The following is a 12604-nucleotide window of genomic DNA, read 5'->3' as shown; positions in this document are numbered from 1 at the left end:
GAGCGGCTCCCGTTATATCAGACAACAATATTGTGCATACATATGAATATACATATAGTTTACTAAAACATTAACTTCCTGTAATAGTGAAGCCATTCGGAGCAATATAAGATGCTAAATATTGTTTCCTCGACAATAAGGCTTCGCCATCATAAATTGTAAATTTTCTTATAATATTCAATATCGGTCGATAGATAAACAGAACAGGAAGAAGTTTATTATAGGCGGTGGATTTTATTATAGCACTATCCTCGATAACCGCACAGATGTTGGGGATTTCTATATGCAGGTAGTTGGGGTCTGGGGTATTTATTTATAGCCATTATTATTTTCCTCGTTATAACCAAATATGCCTCGTTATAGAGGTGTTACAGTTCAATAGGAATTTCATGGGCATCTGCTGGTGTACCTCGTTATAAGCGAAACTTGTAATAACCGTGTTCATTATAGAGAGAGTCTACTGTAATAGTTATTAACAAATAGGGGTCAAAAATGGCAGTTTTTTCGTTTAAGTCGGTATAGGTAACAATATAGTCTAAGAGCTGGGAGCGGATTTTGTGCGTGATAAGTAATATGGAAAAACGATACGGGGATAATAATATGTTGAATTAGTTGTGTACATGACTTTCCTCAACGGCCGGAAACCAGAGTGGGGGACGAGGGTAGTTATAAGGGTTGAAAGTGGCGGTTTTTAATATTTTTTTTGTGACGCTCATGATCGAGATAGTGCACCAAAATTTGGGAATAGGTAGGTCATGACGTAACTAAGTAAAATCTCTAGGGGCGGAACGCTGCTTGGCCGACAGAGGGGTGGGGGTAGGGGGTGAATATAAAAAATATAAGGGTGTTTTGCGACGTTCGTGATTGAGAGAGTGCACCAAAATTTGGGAATAAGTAGACCATGACATAACTAAGTAAAATCCCCAGAAGCGGAAACCAGAGTGGGGGACGAGGGTAGTTATAAGGGGTCAAAATCGCGGTTTTTATTATTTTTTTTGTGACTCTCATGATCGAGCTAGTGCACCAAAATTTGGTAATAAGTAGGTCATGACGCAACTAAGGAAAATCTCTAGGGGCGGAACGCTGCGTGGCCGACAAAGGGGTTACGGCAGGGGTGAATATAAAAATTATAAGGGATTTTTTGTGTCGTTCGTGATCAAGATAGTGAATCAAAATTTGGGAATAAGTAGACCATGACATAACTAAGTAAAATCCCCAGAGGCGGAAACCAGAGTGAGGGACGAGGGTAGTTAAAGGGGTCAAAGTCGCTGTTTTTATTATTTTTTTTTGTGACGCTCATGATCGAGACCGTGCACATTGAAAAATGTCACAAAGAAATGATTTCGGAACAATAATTGAATGCTATGCTGGAACAACCTTGTAAACGCCAAATCTAATTTTGTTGACAAATTGAAAAAACACTTTATAATTGATTATTTTGAAAAAAAATATATTTATGAGCGTAATATGATAGACTATAGGATGCATAACATTAATATCAACAAAAATAACCTTAGGTTATACAAATCAAGCATTTATGAACTTATATGCTATATTTTAATAAAACAACGTGTTAAATCCCCGTCGGTTAAAACGTTGTTGTGTGGAAGTAAGGCGGTTAAAACGTTGTTTTAGAAATAAAAAATGAAGTACACGTGAAATTAAGAAACGTTTTTTCCCTCTATTAATTTGGGTAATCACTGAATTGGTTATACTAACATCCATTTTAGCTCGAAATGACAAATTACACTATTCAAAACGTTGATTTACAAAACTCATGCAGAAAATTTGACGCGAAAGATGACCCACTTTAAAACATACAACGTTGTTACACCGAAAGTTGAAGTTTGACTAATTTTCAAACTACCAAAACAGGAAAGTTAAGTCTCATAATATTCCCCACAGTCAGCAGTACATTATTTTGCACATTTAGAACGTTGTTCCATGGAAAACCCACATATGAAAGTATTGGCGGTTAGAACGTTGTTCCAGCATAGCATTCAATTGTTGGCAAAAATTTTAACTAAATACGCATTTTCTGAAAAAAAATTATATAACAAATATACTTAGTATACTTACAATCATAAAATGTATAAAAAAAATTAAAACTTGTACTGGGGATTCGAACCCACGTTTATTTGGGTGCTTAGAATTTGAAAAAGAAGCGTCTACTCATTTAGCCATTTACACGTACCTGTCATGTGCGAAGATAGGCCAACTGGATCCAGATTTTTGGCCCTAAGCTTCGTTATCGATCATTCGCTATCTGTATCTGTAGAGTGTACAGATAGCGAATACCGACAAAGAAGCGAAGGGTCAAAAATCGGGGTCCTGAACGTTTTACTATTTGACAATTCTGAATTTAATCAAATTAGTTTGATTCTTGTGGAATTAAAATATTAAAATACAACAAAACATAGAGTAAGAAAACAATATATTAAATGAAGATTGGTAGAAATTTTGTTGGTAATCAAATTTTGTAAATCAAAACATTACCTACTAGATAGGTACATACATTTTCCAAATAGGTAAGTACCTATGTAATTTTTTATTTCAATACTGAATCTACTGATTTACAATTACGTACCTAACGTACCTGTTGCTTTTAAAAACTATTTAAAAAGTCACTACAATTATAAACTTGCTTTTTTCTCTGTCCTCACAACAACAAAAATTAATATACACAACATTTGTTTGCCCATAACCGACATATTAAACAATTGTTGACAGGTCATTGTAATTACCCAATCAGAGCCCGTATAACGTTTGACTTGCGCCCAGGACCAAGACTTTTGATGAATTCGCGCACATATAAATTTACTCCCAACGCGCCTAAAGAAGTATAACTTCAAAAAACGAGAAAAGCTAAGATGGAGGAACCTTCCGGTAGTCGCCTGTCTTAACGGATTTGAAAGGTCAGGAAACTTATCTTTGACTTTTAAACAATTAGGATCGTGGTCAGAGTGGTTGACTGAATGTTCAAATGGACAAGGCCATTTCGTCCTGAGCCAAAGATTGACCGCTCTACCGTAAACATAACTGAATTACTTTAATATTAATATTGAAATTATAAATAAGCACTATGGCATTCAAGAAATCTACTTACTAACAGAGAAAAGTTAAAAGTGAACTGTAACATAATGAAATTGTTGATATTTACACAATTTTTTACCTGATAATATTGGAACTTTTTTCGGCGACCCCTCAGGCGTACACATGCAGGTGCAGACACTGCAAACATCTTTGGGTTTATGAAAAATTGATGGCAAAGCATTGCCATACAAAAGTTTCCGTCGCGGAGATAAGCAAAAAAATTTATCTTCAAAATGCTTTTCGCAAATTCTGTAATTAGTTAAATCCTGCTTCTTTAATAGATCTTGCCTCTTAGTAGCTTTTAGCCACAGCTCTTTCCTACAACATAAGATGTTTACTAATACAAATATAATTTTTTATTAAATTCTTGTTTATGTATTTTTAAAGAGTAGTTTGGCTATCTTCAATAATAGAGCTTTATTCATTATAGTAGGGGAGGAAAGTATGCTAAATTTACAGTTACTCGAGCGTTATGGGGACCTATTGTGAAGAATAGATCCTAAAACCAAAAAATGTTAAGTTTTTCGTAAAGTGGGAGACTTTCAATTTTTTAATTTAATTTTCCATTTGCATCAATCGTTTTTTTCGATTATAGAGCCATCTATCCATAACTCGAAAAGATGTCTCGAATAAAAGTTGTCTTATTTTTACGTAAAGAATCCAAATCTGCCATAAAAATTGGGAGCTCTTATTTAAGATTTTAAAGTAACCCCCCACCCCACCTCTGTGGGGTGTCGTGTTTGGTGCCATTCGATAGATTTTTCAAAAATATTGAATAAGTGTATTTTTCAGTTTTTCGATCTGATGTAAATTCCCGAAATATCGCGGGGTTCTTATATAACATTTTAATACCCCCCCCTCTCCGTGGGGAGTATCATTCGATAGATTTTTGAAAAATATTAAACGTGTATTTTTTAGTTTTTCGAAATGACGTTCATTTCGCGAAATATTCGCTTTTTTTGTGAAACTTTGCGACTCGCCCATTTCCTTACCCGCTCAAAATATTATTCGTCCGCTATAACTTTTCCCATGCGTCACGATTCATTTTCAAACAAATTAAGTCAAAACATAAAGTGAAACGAACGCCGATGTGTGTATACTATGTATATACATTATACATACTACATACATTGGCGTACGTTTCACTTTAATATGTTTTGACTTAATTTGTTTGAAAATGAATCGTGACGCATGGGGAAAGTTATAGCGGACGAATAATATACACTCTTTTGCATGTACAGTAGGAAAAATGAAAGAATACCCATGAACGAACATATAAAACACGCTGTATTTTCCTGTCACCGTGTCATACAAAAAATTGGCCAGCGCAAGTACATGTAATAATTATTATTACATGTACTTGCGCTGGGCAATTTTCTTTGTGACACGGTAACAGAAAAATACAGTGTGTTTTATATGTTCGTTCATGGGTATTCTTTTATTTTTCCGACTGTACTTAACTTACCTTACCTTAATGTGACGATTTCGAGTTTTTCTAAGGATAGATTTTTTTTTCGGACCCCCTTAACGAACTCCACTGTATTAAGAGCCAATATATGGTAGAGGTACACTTACACGGTACAAGGTTTCTCCCCATGTGATAATCTGACGCGCTCGAGTAACTGCAAAAATCCCCGCTTGGGCTCCCCTACCATTATTACTACTAACTAAAATCATATTAATTTTTCGCGAGAACGTTTTTAGGTTATTGTTTTCAAAACAAGAGTTTTTCACATTTATCAAAATAATACTTGAAAACAAAACTATTAAAACTATTTCTAACACACCTGTAGCCTGCTTTTAAATCAGGAGTGACTCAAATTTACCGCGCCATAATGCTTGTTTGTAATTGGTAAACCTTAGGCAAGTTTACTCACTGTTATGAAATTTTGACCCTACTGACATTTACCAAATTTTGACACTACATATTGACATTTACCAAATTTTGAGACCATTGGCATTTCATAGGTTAACTAAGTTATATCGGCGATTTTTTGTCTCTTCTGCGTTATTCCTTTAATTTTTATTTTTAGTCTGCTTTTATATAAAAAAAAACATTATTTTTAAAACTCTTTAGCGACGTAGTAGTAACCTATAATATAATATTAATGGACTACCTTTGAAAACCGACACGATCAACAAAAAAAGAAGATGTATTTGGTGACTTTTCTAGTGACTTTCTTGGGTGTGAATCTGTCTTTTTAGTTTAATCCTCCTGGTTTAAAAACAAAGCATATCAGACCATGGCATTTAGCACTAAAAGAGCCGGATAAATCGATTTTTAAATACGGCACCTAAAGACTTGTAACTTTTTGCATTATGTTCAGGATGATGCCAGGAACAAAGTCTACTATAGAAAAATAGGTGGAAATGCATAATTGCATTTTAAAATGCATCCAAAAGTACTTAAACATGTCAAAATAAGTACTTTGAGAGCCACATTTTGTTACTCCATGGGTTTTTGGGGTCGCTGAAGAGGAATACGCCATCAGAACCGACAACCACTGCACCTGGTTCCCAGGGTCAGGCTGAGGTATTTTAAGGTACGTCATCTGGAGGTTTGAGGCTTATCGGCACTAAATCGATGCAAACAGATTACTTGGAGGTTTTTGGAGTAGCTGAACACGAATACGCCATCAGAACCGAGCACCTGGTGCCGTGTCATTGCTAAGGCCCGTCATCTTTTTTAGTTTCGAGGGTTTTCGGCATTAAATTGATGCAAATAGATTACGCAGGCGGTTTTTGAGGTTACTGAACACGAATACGCCATCAGAACTTACCTCCAGAGCACCTGGGGGAAATAGGTTACTAGGCAGTCGCTGAATACGAATACGCCATCAGAACCAACCCTAGGACCACTGGTGCCCAAGGTCACTGCTAAGGCATGATATTTTCTGGAGTTTGGAGGGTTTTTGCGCACCAGGTACACCGGAAGTCGGTTCTGATGGCGTATTCTTATTCAGCGACCCCAAAACCCCCGAGTAATCTGTTTGCATTAATTTAATGCCTAAAACACTCGAAACTTCAGATAAAGTGCCTTAGCAGTGAACCTGGGCAGCAGGTGCTCCGGTTGTCGGTTCCGATGGCGTATTCGTCTTCAGCGACTCCAACAAGCCCCCGAGTAACAAAATCTGGCAGTTAATACGTTTATTTTGATATGCTTATGCAGTTTTGGATGTATTTATGTACGTTAAAATGCAACTATGCATTTCCAGCCATTTTTGTATAGTAGACTTTTTCCTTGTATCATCCTGAACACAATGCTAGAAGTTGCAATTCTCTACGTGCTGTATTTAAAATCGATTTATTTTGTGCTCTGGTCTAAAGCTTGAATTACCATTGTATGTGAAATATGTAGTAATATTATAGGATTATATTATAAGTAATGTACCGCTTAATCAGTATTTAGAAAGTAAATCAATTTATTAATGGCAATACATACCTTTCTTCATCCTTAGGCAATCCAAACAACGATATTCCTTGACCCGCCTTAGGGTCGATTCCCACTATACCTCCCATTTACTTTCCATAACCATTCCATACACCTCCCATTAAAATTCTATTCTCACTATACGCTCCGTTTACTTCCCATACACGTTCCACACACCTTCCATTAATTTAACCACCATTCTCACTAGACGTCGCGTTTACTTTCCCCATTTAATATTCCACACATTTTGTACCGGTTTGGTAACATTTTACCCTAAATTTTTGATTCGAATACACGTGGTTTTTCCAACTTGATGAAGTATGTGGTCTGAAGAAAATTTAATAATAGAAATGTAAAATATACATGCGGACCAATGTAAAAAAAGATTATTTCACATTTGTTTTCTTACCAGCGCGCCGCGGCGTGAGAAATACAAAATAAGATTTACTATTTTATTTGGGCATAAGCCACAATTCGAGTTTGAAATCAAGTTTACTTGACGTTTCGACTTTCACTTCGGAAATCGTTATCAATATAAAAAAACATTCATAAATTAAAAATTTAACTTTGCTTCTGGTGAAGCAACGCAGTTGGAACGAGCAGATAATATATTATAATTGTGTCACCGGAAAGCGAAAAAGGTAACGCACAACTTGGAAGAACCTATAGATTTCTATCTTCGTTTCTGGTGAAGCAACGCAGTTGTAACAAGCAGATATATTATAATTGAGTCACCAGAAAGCGAAAAAGGTAACGCACAACTTGGAGGAGCCTATAGTTTTCCAACTTCGCTTGTGGTGAAGCAACGGAGTTGGAACAAACAGATATATTTTAATTGGGTCACCAGAAAGCGAAAAAGGTAACGCAGAACTTGGAGGAGCCTATAGTTTTCTAACTTCGCTTGTGGTGAAGCAACGGAGTTGGAACAAGCAGATATATTATAATTGGGTTACCAGAAAGCGAAAAAGGTAACGCACAACTTGGAGGAGCCTATAGTTTTCTAACTTCGCTTGTGGTGAAGCAACGGAGTTGGAACAAGCAGATATATTATAATTGGGTCACCAGAAAGCGAAAAAGGTAACGCACAACTTGGAGGAGCCTATAGTTTTCTAACTTCGCTTGTGGTGAAGCAACGGAGTTGGAACAAGCAGATATATTATAATTGGTCACCAGAAAGCGAAAAAGGTAACGCACAACTTGGAGGAGCCTATAGTTTTCTAACTTCGCTTGTGGTGAAGCAACGGAGTTGGAACAAGCAGATATATTATAATTGGGTCACCAGAAAGCGAAAAAGGTAACGCACAACTTGGAGGAGCCTATAGTTTTCTAACTCCGCTTGTGGTGAAGCAACGGAGTTGGAACAAGCAGATATATTATAATTGGGTCACCAGAAAGCGAAAAAGGTAACGCACAACTTGGAGGAGCCTATAGTTTTCTAACTTCGCTTGTGGTGAAGCAACGGAGTTTGAACAAGCAGATATATTATAATTGTGTCACCGGAAAGAGAAAAAGGTAACGCACAACTTGGAAGAGCCTATAGTTTTCTAACTTCGCTTGTGGTGAAGCAACGGAGTTTGAACAAGCAGATATATTATAATTGGGTCACCGGAAAGCGAAAAAGGTAACGCACAACTTGGAAAAAGCTATAGTTTTCTAACTTCGTTTCTGGTGAAGCAACGCAGTTTAAACAAGCAGATTATTGTAATTGTGTCACCGGAAAGCAAGAAAGGTAACGCACAACTTGGAAGAGCCTATAGTTTTCTAACTTCGCTTCTGGTGAAGCAACGGAGTTGCAACAAGCAGATATATTATAATTGTCTCACCGGGAAGCAAAAAAGGTAACGCACAACTTGGAAGAACCTATAGTTTTCTAACTTCGTTTCTGGTAAAGCAATGGGGTTGGAACAAGCAGATATATTATAATTATTGTGTCACCAGAAAGTGAAAAAGGTAACGCACAACTTGGAAGAACCTATAGTTTTCTAACTTCGCTTGTGGTGAAGCAACGGAGTTTGAACAAGCAGATATATTATAATTGGGTCACCGGAAAGCGAAGAATGTAGTCCCTGAAATGTTCAGGACTATATATCCCAGGATGTATAAACGAATGGACACTAAATAGAAGAAAAAAGAATGGAACAACCACATAGCAGAATAGGGAGACACGTGTGGTCAACATAGCAAGAAATAAATCACCAATCGATAGAAGTATCGGCCGAACAAGCAAAAAATGGAGTGACAATATTCCGTAGAGGTTATCAATCCGCCGATGAACCAGCGGAATTGCTTAAGAAGATATTGGATGAAGAAAATATTTTAATTCCTTGGCAACAGCCGCCCAAAATATTGCCGTCTTTAAATGTATTATCACTGTATTTTTTATTTTCCAAATTAAAAAGTCATGTCAGACAAGTTCTATAAATTTTTTATTGTCCAAATTTTTCTCACCATGTATTCCCCCTATCCATAACCGCTATGTATTCCCCGAATTCATACTCTACCCGACAAGTCACACCTTGTCGTAGAAAAAAATACGTGACTGAACCGCGAGGTAATAGCAATATTCACATTATCCATAGGGTATCCGAGACGTCGCCGAAAAATACGTGGCCGATATTGAATGCAAAGATTCGGGAATGGTAAGTAAACGTAACGGAAAGTGGGCATATACTATATGATTTGTATTTAATAATATTTTATGGAAACGGAGTGCCATGCGTATTGAAAGTAAACGGGAGGTATAGTGAGAATCGACCCTTAGATGGACATCCTTCACAAATACACGTGTGTCTAACCATTTTTAAAAATATAGCAAAACTATTTAAATCCCTAAATTTACTACTACAATAAACGAATAAATATACTATCTGAATTGCAGCGTGATTATTTACGAATAGACAATAAGCTGGGGCCTACAGACTAGCTCAAATACCCCTCGTTGCTCTCGGCCGACGCAGATTATTATCAGAACCAGAACTCAGAACACAGAACACACAGATGCGAAACATACCGAGTTTTGGTAAACTCCACCCTCTCTGAGTTACCGAGAGAGTATGTATTTGATTTAGTATGTAGGCTCAAGCTTATTGTCAGTTCGTGTAACTGTTGATGGTTTAAACTTTAAACCATCAAGCAAAAGAAATACAGTAGAACCCCGCAAATCCGAACTAATTGGGGGGACAGCCTGTTCGGATTCTGAAAAGTTCGGATTATTCGAAAGTTAGCCTAAGAAGCTAACGAAGATGTTTTTTAAAAGATTTGAACTGCCACCGATCCCTTTATGAAACTTTATCCGCACGTTTATGCCTCCAATATTCTAAAGCTTAAAAATATTTAGATTTATGAAATAGATCACTGAAATATTAAATCGCTAACGCTAGTAGTTTTGTTTCGTCACGGGACATGGGAATTCGGCCATGTAAATGATTCATTTAATTTGTAATCTGGATATTGATTACCCTATGTTTCTCATGTTTCTTATCTTTTTCAATGTTTTCGTTCATAGTACCTATACCATGGGAAATGTGTATTATGCACATTCCTTTATTGATTGTGTTATAAGTTTTTATAAGTATGTACTACGTATAAAGTATATAAAGTAAAGTATATAAAGTACGTATTTATTTTTAATAAATTTCACATGTCCAAATTCCTATTAATTTTACATTGTTAAATTTTCTGGTTCTCTGTACATATAATAAGCATGTTTTTAAATTTTTATTTTTAATTTTTAAAAATTTTTTCACTTTCTGTTGGTTCGGATTTGCCGAAAGTTCGGATTTGCGGGGTTCGGATTTGCGGGGTTCTACTGTATATAAACTTCTATTTATGCACATCAGAAAAAAAATAGAACAAAATATACACTGACTGGCACAATTATCCGTCCACCTTGTATTTCTTTCAATTTGCAGAAATTGTCAATCATGGACCGACCACATTTTATGAAAGATACGGTGAAAACTACCTAGAAAACAAATAAAATTATTGAAAAAACAGGCGCTTATCAAGGGATGCTTAGCAAAAATCCAATGTTTAAAGATCTTCGAAGAAAATTCAAACAGACATAAATTTGAAATCATAGTTTAATTAAAAGGAATGCTCAATATTAATAATGGGTGTTGCAACCCCTGGGACTTAGGACTTCTTGAAGCCGGCTCCGTAATCCATTCATGATATCCTGTTATGGATATATCCAACCAAAATTATGTTTTTTTGAATTTTCTTCGAATATTTTTAAACATTGGATTTTTGCTTAAGCATCCCTTGATCAACGACTTTTTTTTCAAAAATATTACTATATTGTTTTCTTTTCCTCAGGTAGTTTTGACCGTATCTTTCATAAAATGTAGTTCAATATTGACAATTTCTGCAAATTAGAAGAAATACAAGGTGGTCAGTTAATTGTGCCGGTGAGCGTATATATTGAAAGTTCAAGTTAATAGGAGAAGCAACAGTGCATCCATCTACTGTAAAACAGAAAATAGATGAAAATATCCATAAGGAAAAATTTTCCTGTAGCTGGCTGTATACCATTAATTACAAAAATCGAAGAAAAAGATCTTCTGTGTAAAAGGTATATTAGTTTGAAAACCCCAATAAAGGGCTACATTAAAATACAGAACGTTTTCGCTCTAAAGAGAGCATCATCAGTGTTCTAAGCAATCCACCAAAAATACATGGGTTAAAACCCTTAAAATGCCGACCAAAGGTCTTACATTGGCATATTATTTATTAAACCCTGGCGATGGGTGAAATTTAAAGGGTATACCTCAAGGCACCATATGACTATACCACAAGCATGTGGGTGGTTGAGTTGATTTCTCTGTCTTCACAAAGAGAAAGGTAAAAGCCAACTCAGTTGGCTTCACAAAGAGAAAGGTAAAAGCCAACTGAGTTGCTTTTCCCAAGACAGAGAAATCAACTCAACCACCCACATGCTTGTGGTATAGTCATATGGTGCCTTGAAGTATACCCTTTAAATTTCACCCATCGCCAGGGTTTAATAAATAAGATGCCAATGTAAGACCTTTGGTCGGCATTTAAGGGTTTTAACCCATGTATTTTTGGTGGCTTAGCATGTAGAGCTTGCTTAGAACACTGATGATGCTCTCTTTAGAGCGAAAACGTTCTGTATTTTAATGTAGCCCTTTATTGGGGTTTTCAAACTAATATACCTTTTACACAGAAGATCTTTTTCTTCAATTTTTTTAGATGAAAATATGTATTGATTGAAAACAAATCAATTGATGAATTTCTTCTTTCAAACATTTCAACATTTCAAATAAAAAGTCGATTTCCATTGTACTACCGGTCTTCTCGTTCAAAATTATGTACGCATGCAAAGCGTACACATCCTGTCTATATACCTTACATCGAATAACAATTGATTAAATGTGGGAGTAAACGATGTGTGAACATCTAGCCGGTGATTTGGATATCTTGAATTCATTGACTCAATCGGTTTGCTGTTTTTTATTGCATTCTGATTTTTACAGGATGAGTCAGTGATGCGATTAAGGAAGTTTATTTTCTTTAATTGGCTCTAAATAACTTAACCGTGAAAATAATAGCTGCGAAAACTAAAGAGCCTTGAATGCACTCTATAAAATATACTGCAAAACTGTTAACAATACAATAGATATAGAAACGCACCTGGTGTTTTAAGTTGGAGGTAAGGTAAAGGGAATGTAGATGTTCGAAACCGAAACATGTTTGGTATAGGTTAAGGTTTTAGGATTATTTCTTCTAAAATGACTAGAAAAAAGAACTACATACAACATACATCATTGTATTAGCCAAGAAACTGGACGTTGTACTGACATTTTAAGAAGATCCCTATACTAGTTTGAAGCAGGTCGCACTAGATAATAATGTCCACCAATAAACAACTATTGTTAGAATGCTGAAAAAGGAGAAGTGGCATTGGTACAAAGTACGGATCCAGGGGCTCTTAGAAGTTGATTTTGATAAAATAATCGAACTGATCGAAGCCATTATGGAATTATATAACAGAGATCAGAATTTCATAAAAAAGGTACTTTTTTCAGGTAAAGCGGCTTTTATGCTCAACGGCCACGTAAA

At 35.9% G+C, this 12604-nt stretch overlaps 1 protein-coding gene across 1 annotated transcript in view; it reads right to left on the bottom strand.

The window, feature by feature from the left end:
- Nucleotides 1-12604, bottom strand: part of LOC114337621 (probable JmjC domain-containing histone demethylation protein 2C) — a 1249253-nt gene that overhangs the window by 25348 nt on the left and 1211301 nt on the right. The gene's annotated exons all lie outside the window — the stretch shown is intronic.

Source organism: Diabrotica virgifera, chromosome 5 (assembly GCF_917563875.1).
Source record: "Diabrotica virgifera virgifera chromosome 5, PGI_DIABVI_V3a".
Lineage (NCBI taxonomy): Eukaryota > Metazoa > Arthropoda > Insecta > Coleoptera > Chrysomelidae > Diabrotica > Diabrotica virgifera.
Note: the sequence above shows the minus strand (reverse complement) of the source record. Positions and strands in the feature narration are given on the sequence as shown.